Consider the following 10086-nt stretch of genomic DNA (forward strand, 5'->3'; position numbering starts at 1 on the left):
TGGAATGAGTATTTCCTGGCACATAGTTTGAGAAATACTGTGTGGTCACAATTTTGCGTTTTACATGCTGCTGAAGAAAATACTACAAATCTAGTGAGGAAACACTAGCCTACAGTAGGTCAGTGCATTGGGTCACATTTGCCTGGTATGGTCCAGATTCTATTTCTCTCCTGAATTTACTGCTTCTCCATGGGTCTTTGGAATAAAAACAGTGTTCCTGGATTATTAAAACATACGAAGAGATTACACAAATATTTTCCAGGTGGGAGAAGGTAGGGAATCTGCATACACTTTACAATAGGGCTTCTTTTTACTAGCTATGTATGGAAAAGTGTCTGGAAATGTAAATTCTCATCCTTTCTCTGTCTGATTGTGAGACTGAAACTGTCTTTATTTGTTTACTCATTTGACAAATATTTATTGAGGGTCTACTACATGCCCAGCCATGTTCTAGGTGCTGGGGATCCATTAGTTAATATAACAGAGAAAAATCCTTGCTCTTGTGGAGCTCATAAACTAGTGGGGAAAGACAAATAATAACCAAAACAAACAAGTCCTTCACATTGTATATTAGAAGGTTATGAGTACTATGTAAAAATATAAAGCAGGAAGGAGGGTCGGGGTTGCCAGGATTGCAATTATAACAGAATGGCCGAAAAGATCTCACTGGAAAGCAAAGACTCAAAGGAAGCGAAATAGTGAGCCCCATGGACGTGTGGGGTGGAAGCATTTCCAGCAGAGTAAACTGCAAAGGCTCAGAAGCAGGATCAAAACTGCAGTTTTGAAGACCTGCAGGAAATCCAGTGTGTTGGGAGACAAGGAGGAGAGCGGGGAATAGGAACTGAAGTCAGAGAGGCAAAGAGGAGTCGAGAGGGCAGAGAGAGAAATGTGGCCCCTGGCGCTGAGAAGGGGCGTGGCCTGACACGATGTTTTCACAGGATCGCACTGACTGCTGGGTGGAAAATGATGTGTAGGCAGCTGTGGGTTCTACCAGGGAAGCCACACATACATAACGTAACAGACTAGAAAGATAACAGAAACATGTAAAAATCTTAATTGTGAAATTTTCACATTTTCTCTCATTAAGGAAGCATTTTTTTATATCTATTATCTTATTTGATCTTCATGACAACACATATTATGCCCGTCTCATACCTGAGAAAGTTGAGCCATAGAGAGGTCCAATGTCTTGCCCAACAACAGGCAGCTCTTACCTGGAAGAACCAAGAATGAACTGTAGAGTCAGGGACGCTGACTGAGTCTAGCGCTCCTTTCACTAAAGTACAGTTCGCCAATTCCCGAGATCACGGTACAGGCTTCTTAAGTGCTGAGTGTTTCAGGAAATGCCAAAGATACAGGGCGATGGGTATGTTAAATTCATCCTGGAGAAAGTGAGACTTAAACAGAGTTGTTTATCTTTCATCGAAATATAGCACACAGAAAAGTACACGAGCCCCAGGCAGAGCTTTTAAGAGAAATTTTGAAGTTACCATTCAGACCACCAACTTGAAGAACTTAGAGAGCACATGATAAAACAAGGGTAATAAATTCTCGGGGGAAAAAAAACGTTCTTTTAGATACACATGAAACCTCTCATTAATTCTGTGCCCAGACTACCAGAGTTAGAGATCATACACTGCTCTGCACACCACAAAAATGACCTCCTTGAGACATGCCTTGCAGTTCAATAAGTTCAGCACAAACCTTGCTATTACTGCTTGTACTGGATAGTCAACTGGTTGGAATGTTTGGGCTGCATTTAAAGAAAATCTCAAGTATTAATTTTCTGAAAAGCAACTTTTTAGAGATAGGAATCTCAAACCCTTTACTATCTTTTTTTTTTTTTTTTGAATAGTGACTTTATCCTGAGATTATTTGATGTACAGGAAGGCATAGTACCCATTTGTGGAAACAGAAAAAGCATCTTACAGCTAAGAAACTTAAGAGAAAGAATGGCTGAATTGTTTTCTTTTTCTCTTCCTCCCTCTACCTTTTTTGTCTTTTCTTCTCTCCCGCTTCCTCTAACTCTCTCTCAATCTCTCTCTCTCGCTCTCGCTCGCTCTCTCGCTCTCGCTCGCTCTCTCTCGATCTCTCTCCCCTTCCTCCCTCTCTACTTTTCTTTCAGTACTAAATATCTTATGCAATCTTTATTCTGATTTCAGTGTATTATAAGAAACCCAGGGGCTTGTCAATCCTAGGATGACAGATGAAGCTGTCCCAGTTTTCAGAGCAGAGGATTTTCCCATCCTCTGGCCAGTGTGAAGCAATCATCAAATAGAATATATAAACCAGAGAGCAAGGAGAAAGTTAAGCTCCTGTCTCCAATTCCCACTGTATACAGATAAAATAAGGAAAGTTTAATGATTCATTGAGGTGGTTAGAAGTAAATCAGCAACTAGAATCCAGATCTCCAGGTTCCAAGCCCAGGTCTCCATTTTTTTTAAGCTACATTGGCCTCCTTAAAAGTTTCTGCTCATCCTTACATTGCCCAGGGGCTAGTGGCAAGCAGAGGATGACAACGCATAAAAATAATAATAGTCATAATAATTAATATAATGTTATATTATCATAATTGCTTTTATAATGGCTAAAAGTTATTGGATATTTAATATACATTAAACACTAATATCTTTACATTTATTAACTCATTAAATCTCCACAATGACCCTATATACAGTACTATTATTATCCACATTTTACAGATGAGAAACCTGAAACACAGAGAGGTTAAGTGACATTGTTCAATGTCACTAATCAAAAAGGAAAACAAATAAAGTAAGTGACTCCTGGGAGAGGAGGGATGAAATGTTAAAGTTGGCCCAGAAAGAATGAACTGATTATGGTCCATCCATGCAATAGAGTACTATGCAGCTATGTAAAAGAATGAAGATGATCTCTATGTAGTGATATAGAGTGATGTCTAGGATATATTTATTGTCTATCAATCAGGGTCCTGGCAGAAAACAGAAATTTGAGCAGTAAAAAATGAAAATGACTATAATTATTTATATAATCTTTAATACATAATATCTATAGGTTCATACTGACATTCAAAAGAGAATCAAATGAGATATAAGAAAAAATTCATTTTCCATTTTTAGAGGTGACTGTTACACTAACCTATTACTCCAACAGCTGGTTGTTAAAGGGAAATAACTAAGCATCTAACTTTACCTTTTTATCAAGAAGTAGCCTTGACTTTATCCACAGCTGACGAAGAAAACCTCTACTATATAAAACGATTCCAGCTAATAAGTGTAGAAGGGATCAAAGCAATGGAATATCATAATTTTACAACTATCAATAAGATAATGACCCAAACAAGAATCATTTATGGATGCTAACATTATTAAAGGAAAGAGTACTGGAGAACAGAATGTTCAAGTACACTAAAGTGTCACCCTCACAGGTTTCTTGCTAATTTGCAAAGGGTTAAGTGTACTTTTATAATGAAAAGATCTGGTGGTCACCACCTCAACCAAGTGATCAAATTTAACATCATGGTCAGACAACTGGCTGTTTTGAAATTATGAGCCTCCTGACAGGATGCAATAATACTAAGCACAAAAAATCATCTATGAAGTATTCTTGCCAGAACTTGAAGTTAAGCCAGTCTTTTGATAAAAATTCCAGTTTACTAGAAATACAAAACATAAAACAAAAGTTTCAACAACATCATGAGAAAGCAATCAGACAAATCCAGAATGAAGGGCATTTTGCAAGACAGATGGACACATCTCTTTGAACGGTCAATGTCATTTTTCAAAGAGGGAGGCTGTTCTAGAGCAGAAAAAATTAAAAATATTTAACCAGACACAATGTGTAAACTCTGGTTCTGATTTTTTAAAAAAAGAAGTATAAAATCACTGTTAGCATTTAGGGAAATTTGAATATGGACTGGATATTAGATGAAATTACATAATTACTCTTAAGTGTGAAAATGATACAATCTTTGCATAGGAGAATGTCCTTATTTTTAGGAGAAGCATGATGAAGCATTTAGGAGTGATTAACATGATGTCTATAACTTACTTTCAAACACCTATATAGAGATAAGCAAGTATAGCAAAATGCTAGGAAATGTTTAATTCCAGGTGGTAGTTATTAAGGAGTGTACACTATACTATTCTTTCAATTTTCTACTATGTTTGAATATGCTTATAATTAATAGAAGTGGAAAAATGAATGTACATCAAACAATACAGAATCAGTAAGAATAAATCCCTACGGAGGAAGAGGAGTGAGAGTGGGGAATGAAATATAAGAATAAACGGGGATAAAAGCACGCAGCCAACGAGGAGCCATATACTGACAGGAGAAGAACAAAAGACATTCGTCCAGTCAGCCAGGTGAGTCCCCTCTCTCACAGCCGGGAGAGCAGAACCGCACGAGCGCGAGGAATTTGAACACAAGAGACCCACGAACATGTGGCAACAGGCTGGCTACCTAGAGCTCCTCACGTTGCAAGTTGAGTCTGGATGCTTTCAAACCCATTGGGTAACACAGAGTTATCTCCCTCATGTAATGAAGACCTTATGTTACTTGACATACAGCTCCTCTCTCACGATGGGAGATTTGTTCACTAATCTCCAGGATTGTAGCTAAACGCCCAAGGACATATTTATCAACTGCCTGCAGTGAAAGCCCTGGCTCAGACATCTCCGTCTCCCCCAGATATGTAAATATAATTCCTTTTAATCGTGTAAGGACATGGTTCATCAGCCTCTAAGCATTCCAGGAGATCTCTTCTGTGCGGCCTCCCTGTGAGTCAGGCTAAAAAAAAAAAAAAAAAAAATGTATTAAGATCCCTGAAGTCTCACCTCTGTTGGAGAAAGAGAAGTACTAAAGTGACTGCCTCTAATACTTAAAAAAAAAAAAAAAAAAGCCAGGATAAAAATATAGGCCAAGAAATGCCCCTATTAGACTTTAATGACACAACCAAAGGAACGTCATGTCTGAGGAGGTCTGCACAGAGATCCTGAGAGAACTATGCTAAGAATTCCAGTAGCGTGGAAGCTTCCAGACAGTGGGAAACACATCTACCTATATTCCAATGCCTACCTAGCCCAGTCTGAGAACATGATAGATGCTCAATACATATTTGTCAACTGAGTAAATGAATCGATAAATGATCAAACAATGCATAAGTGATTCTGACTGGAAAGGACAGACAAATGGGTACAAAAGCCATGATGGTTTTGTTTTTCTCTTAAACTGAGTAAGGGAATGGTTCCAGTAGCGAATAGAAAAATAAAACATGTGACAGATATTTATATCTATCCATTTGCTTTGCTGGCTTGAAACAATTTTTAAGTAAACATAATAAATGAAAAGAATGTTGCCTATGCAAATGAGATACAAAAAAAAAATAGCTAGAAACAAATTGTTCATTTGTGCTAGAAACCGAAGTGTCACCTTACAAAGGTCCAAGGCTGAAGACGCTTTAAACCCTGTTAGACCACTCTCTGATATTTCTAGTCTAAGCGTTGCAATCCTCAGTCCTGGTTCTATTTACCACAAAGGTTTCCATTTCACCTCCAGGAGCACCACAAAATTCTTCCCTAACTTCTCAAAACAAGCTATTTTAATTCCCTAAATTATTATAAAAACAAGGTGGTAGTGGAGAAGTGAGTGTTGAGAAATCAAAGAAGCAATGATAATTCTCCAAAAAAGTTCAAAGTTCCCCTCCAGTCTAGACAGATAGTTGTTGCTGAGAAGACCATACTCCCTAAAGCTAGAAATACACAGCAGACAGTTTTTTAAATTCCCCCAAATTTTTGTCCCATTCCTGTGGGGCTTCTACTGGGATTGATTTTTTTTTTCCTTCTCAGTAGCACAAAGAGGGGGTCTGGCTAATAAGGGAAGCCAAGCTTGTTGGGGCTGGCACAAAGCAAACATTTTTGCCTTGCCTGAATTATTTTAAATAATTGAAAACATCACTCTGATGGCCAACACTACAAGCACCATGTAGTGAACTCAGGAAAAATGAAAGGCTGTGACCTGAATTTCAAACGTGGCTTCAGTGGCTTAAATATCCTCAGACATAGTTGCTAGGTATTAAAGTGAAAAATTAGAGAGAGATGCTCTCTGCCCCGTTCCATTTTTATACCTTCCCATTTTCGGTAAACCCTGTTCTATGCTAGCTAGGATCCATGTGCCTAGCTCCCATTTTCATGGGGCCTTTCCTTCAGGCTTCCTCACAGAATCAGCTGGTCTTGAATTTGATTCTGCTAACTATAGACCTCATTGTACCTTCTTAAGCTTCCCCTGAGCAGAGCACCCATTCTTGGCCTCTGATTATGATTGTGCTGGTCTAGTTCAAACTCTGATTTAATCCCCAGAGCTGGAATGGCATCCAACTCCGAGTTAGGTACAGTGCCGGAAACCACCTGCTCCCTTTGTCAGTGTCGGACATTTGCGGACATTTGCAAACATCTGTCCAATGTCATAGCCCTAAGAATCAAATTAGAAGAGAGCTTGCTTTGTGACTTTCCTGTTTCTTTTCTTTTTTTTTTTTTTTTTTGGAAATGCAGTTTATCTTGCTATGAACATTATTCCTTTCTTCCTGCTCTTCTACGTTAAAGCCAAGAAGTTTCCAGGGTCTGCGAGTCATCTAAGAATTAAACAGGCTGAAATCCATTTGGATCCATATCTACATTTCTTGATGTTTTTAACCCAAATTCCTGTCATAAGCAAAGAAACTTACCATTATTTGTTGGACAAAAGGAGCTGGGGCATAAAGAAATAATTCTCACACTGAGAGTTAATCATGCAGAATCCTGGGTCTTGCCCTCAGAGATATCAATACAATAGGTCTGCTGTGAGACCAAAATTTGGCACTTTAACTGGCACTCAGGTGATTCTAGACAGATGGACCACATCTTTGAGAAAAAAGGTTGGTGTAGTAAGAGCTGAAAATAGCTGGAGCAGGGGGAAGAGAGTCCTAGGGAACTTGGTGATATGCAGCCACCTGGGTGGGGGGTGGAGGCCCTCGGTGCAGGAGAAGGCTACAGAGCACCAAGGATTCTGAGGTCTGTAGCTCCACCTTTGGCCGCAGACAGCAAGGAAAGAGAAAGAAGCAGCTGTTGTGCCAAACAGCCTGGCAGTAGTCTGGTTGCCCAGATTCTGTCCCTTTAACCCTTAGGGCCATTTCGTGCCTCACCTGTAAATTCGGTCTCACTCTTAGCTGCTAGCACTAACTGGCCAACAGAAGTCGGATGGAGGCAACTTCTACTCCACCCTTGCATGCTTGGTATTATCATCAGAGCTGCTGGCCGGATACAGACTTTAAGTAAAAGGACAGTAATTGTCAACATTTTTTGCTTGGCATCCTTCAAAATAATTTCTTAAACAATCTTACTCATTTCTATGTTGACATCTAACATTTTTTATCATTTAAGTTTTAATAGTTGCAAAGGATGTACTTTCTGACATGTTGTATATTTTAACATTTTTTAATTGAACTGTTACATGACTCTTTTAAATGTACTAAATGGAATCCCAAAGTTCTTATGATTTGGTACCCATCATTTACTTATCTACTTAAAATATATATATGAACAAGTACTTATTTAATGGACAGAAATTGTATAGTAATTCATATTCCTCTCAATTTCCTCATATTTCCATCTGACTTGATCCATATAATTTCATCCTAATACATTTTTATTCTTGACGTTTTTTTTTTGACCATTACATTATACTTAGTTTCTCTACTATACACGGATATATTTTGATACATTTATGTATAGAGATATAGATATACAAAGTCTTATATTTAATGTGATTTTTTTAATTTCCTATAACCAAAAGGACCTAAGATGTCTTCTGAATTTAGTTACCACTATAATTTTGGTAAAATCAACATAAATATATTACAAATCATTAAACATAAAAAGTGAATTTTATTAGAAATGCATCTCTGCATGAATAGGAGTTATTCTAGTTATTTCTATGGATAAACAATACTTTATATTAGAGTGAGTCAGAGTTCAGCATCAATTATATTAATATTTTTCATTTTCATATATGAAAGTCTTGAGAACTTATTCATCTAAATAATTATATGAAAATAGAGGAGATTTTGTTATAGCAATGTTATTCCATTCTATGAACTCTTTCTGAGCTAATCTTTATGGTTTATCAGCTGATAACTTAAGTCTTTGAATTTTTTTAAAGCAAAGAATCAGAAATTATATGAGTTGCAAAAGGTTCATTGTGCCATTATAGAGTCATTTAATTTCTCACAGCAACACCAATATTTCCAATCATCCTTTGGTGTCCCATTAATTTTTATATTCTAGGGCATGCTTTCTTGATGCGGGCAAAAACTGATTCTTGAGGGATGAAAAATATTATTTTATGCATAAAACACAGATATGCATACAGTACATGAACATATATATGGAGTATATCTATGGCATTAAGATTTCATGATGGGGACGATTAGGAAAAAGTGTCTAAAAGTCTCCTTAGGAGGCCTTGATGAAAAAATGGTTGAGAAACACTGCTTAAGCGCAAGACTTCATCACAAGATTCACAATAGAGAGCTGTATCTTTTTCTTAAAGCACAAAAAGGGCAATTGTGGGAGAAGAGTGAGGAAGGGAAACAGCTTCAGCCATAAGCATGTTCTAAGACAGATTAATTCTATTTTTTTATTATTTATTATTATTTATGCCTACAGCACCTGGTCTTCCTAGGTGGTCTCCCATCCAAGTACTAACCAGGCCTGACCCTGCTTTGCTTCCAAGATCAGACATTGGGCTTGTTCGGGGTGGCATGGCTGTAGACCATGGACCATGGCTCCAATGGGATGTGAACCCAGGACCTTCTGCGTGTAAAGCAGATGTGCTAACCACTACACTATGGAACCACGTCCAAAGACAGATTAATTTTAGGAAAGAATACATATAAAAATGAATCGGTATAAGTAAAATGCTGGAACATAGTTAATTACTAGCTTTGAGCAAGTACTATTATTGTTATTATGATGATGATGATGACACTCTGTCATCTGGAAATTGACTCCCTTAAGACTATAAGAGTTTTTATATCCCTTGGACAATATTTATCCCCCAGGGAAACATACCTCACTAAGACCTCTTAGTTAGGATAATATCAGATTCTTATAATGGATACCCAAAGTAATGATAGTTACGCTAGATAGAAATTCATTTCTCTGTCATATAAAATTTGGAGCTGGTATGGTGGCTCCTCTCCAGCTGGTCAGGGCCACAAACTCCTTATATTTTGTTGCTCTGCCAATCCTCAAGATTTAGCCCTTGTGTGCATGGCTGTTCTCACCTTCCCCTCTAGCCCCTGACAACCACCATTCTACTCTCTTCTTTTAAGAATTCAACATTTTTCAAAAACCACATAAAAGTAGATCACGCAATATTTTGTCTTTCTGTGTCTGGCTTATTTTACTCAGCATAATACCCTCCAGGATCATCCATGTTGTCACAAATGGCACAGTTTCTTTCTTTTTTAAGGCTGCATAATATTCCATTGTATATGGGGTAATGCATAACCTCCTCCTATACTCTCTCATACTAGATAATTAAGAATTAACTGTACAAGTAAATTTGAAGGTATCATTCGACTACTCTCCTAATGTCTTAAGACCACAAGGGAGAAGGGGGGGAAATTATATGAATATTAAGAGTGTATTATATGGAGGATGCAAAAGAAATCATAAACAAATACATTAAGCTGTAACTACCTTTGATTTCTAAAAGGCTATGGTGAGCCCTAAGACGGGCTAAATGTGTGATGAAATGCTATTTGATGAGAAATCTTTGTAGACAAGCCATTGCTCTTGCTAGTTAGAAGGAGAGTCTAATTCTTGTGGCAATATTTGTATCTAAATTGAGGTAAATGATGATCAGGCAAAACAGTTTAAATTCAGTTCATAATAAAAAAAATTAGTAAAAAAATTAGTAAAAAAGATTTACTATTTGATAGTAAATAGTAAAAAAAAAAAGTATCAATCAGAATGGCTTAGATTAGACTGCAAAAACGACCCTAAAATCTTAATAACAACAACAACAAAGGAATATTTTTGAAAAGCTCTAATGATGCTACAT

At 37.3% G+C, this 10086-nt stretch overlaps 1 pseudogene; it reads right to left on the reverse strand.

Moving 5' to 3' along the window:
• Positions 1-8675: 8675 nt before the first annotated feature.
• On the reverse strand, positions 8676-8791 carry LOC111732846 (annotated as a pseudogene).
• Between the last annotated feature and the right edge of the window lie 1295 nt (positions 8792-10086).

The sequence above is a fragment of the Pteropus vampyrus genome, unplaced genomic scaffold (assembly GCF_000151845.1).
Source record: "Pteropus vampyrus isolate Shadow unplaced genomic scaffold, Pvam_2.0 Scaffold498, whole genome shotgun sequence".
In the NCBI taxonomy this organism is placed as follows: Eukaryota; Metazoa; Chordata; class Mammalia; order Chiroptera; family Pteropodidae; genus Pteropus; species Pteropus vampyrus.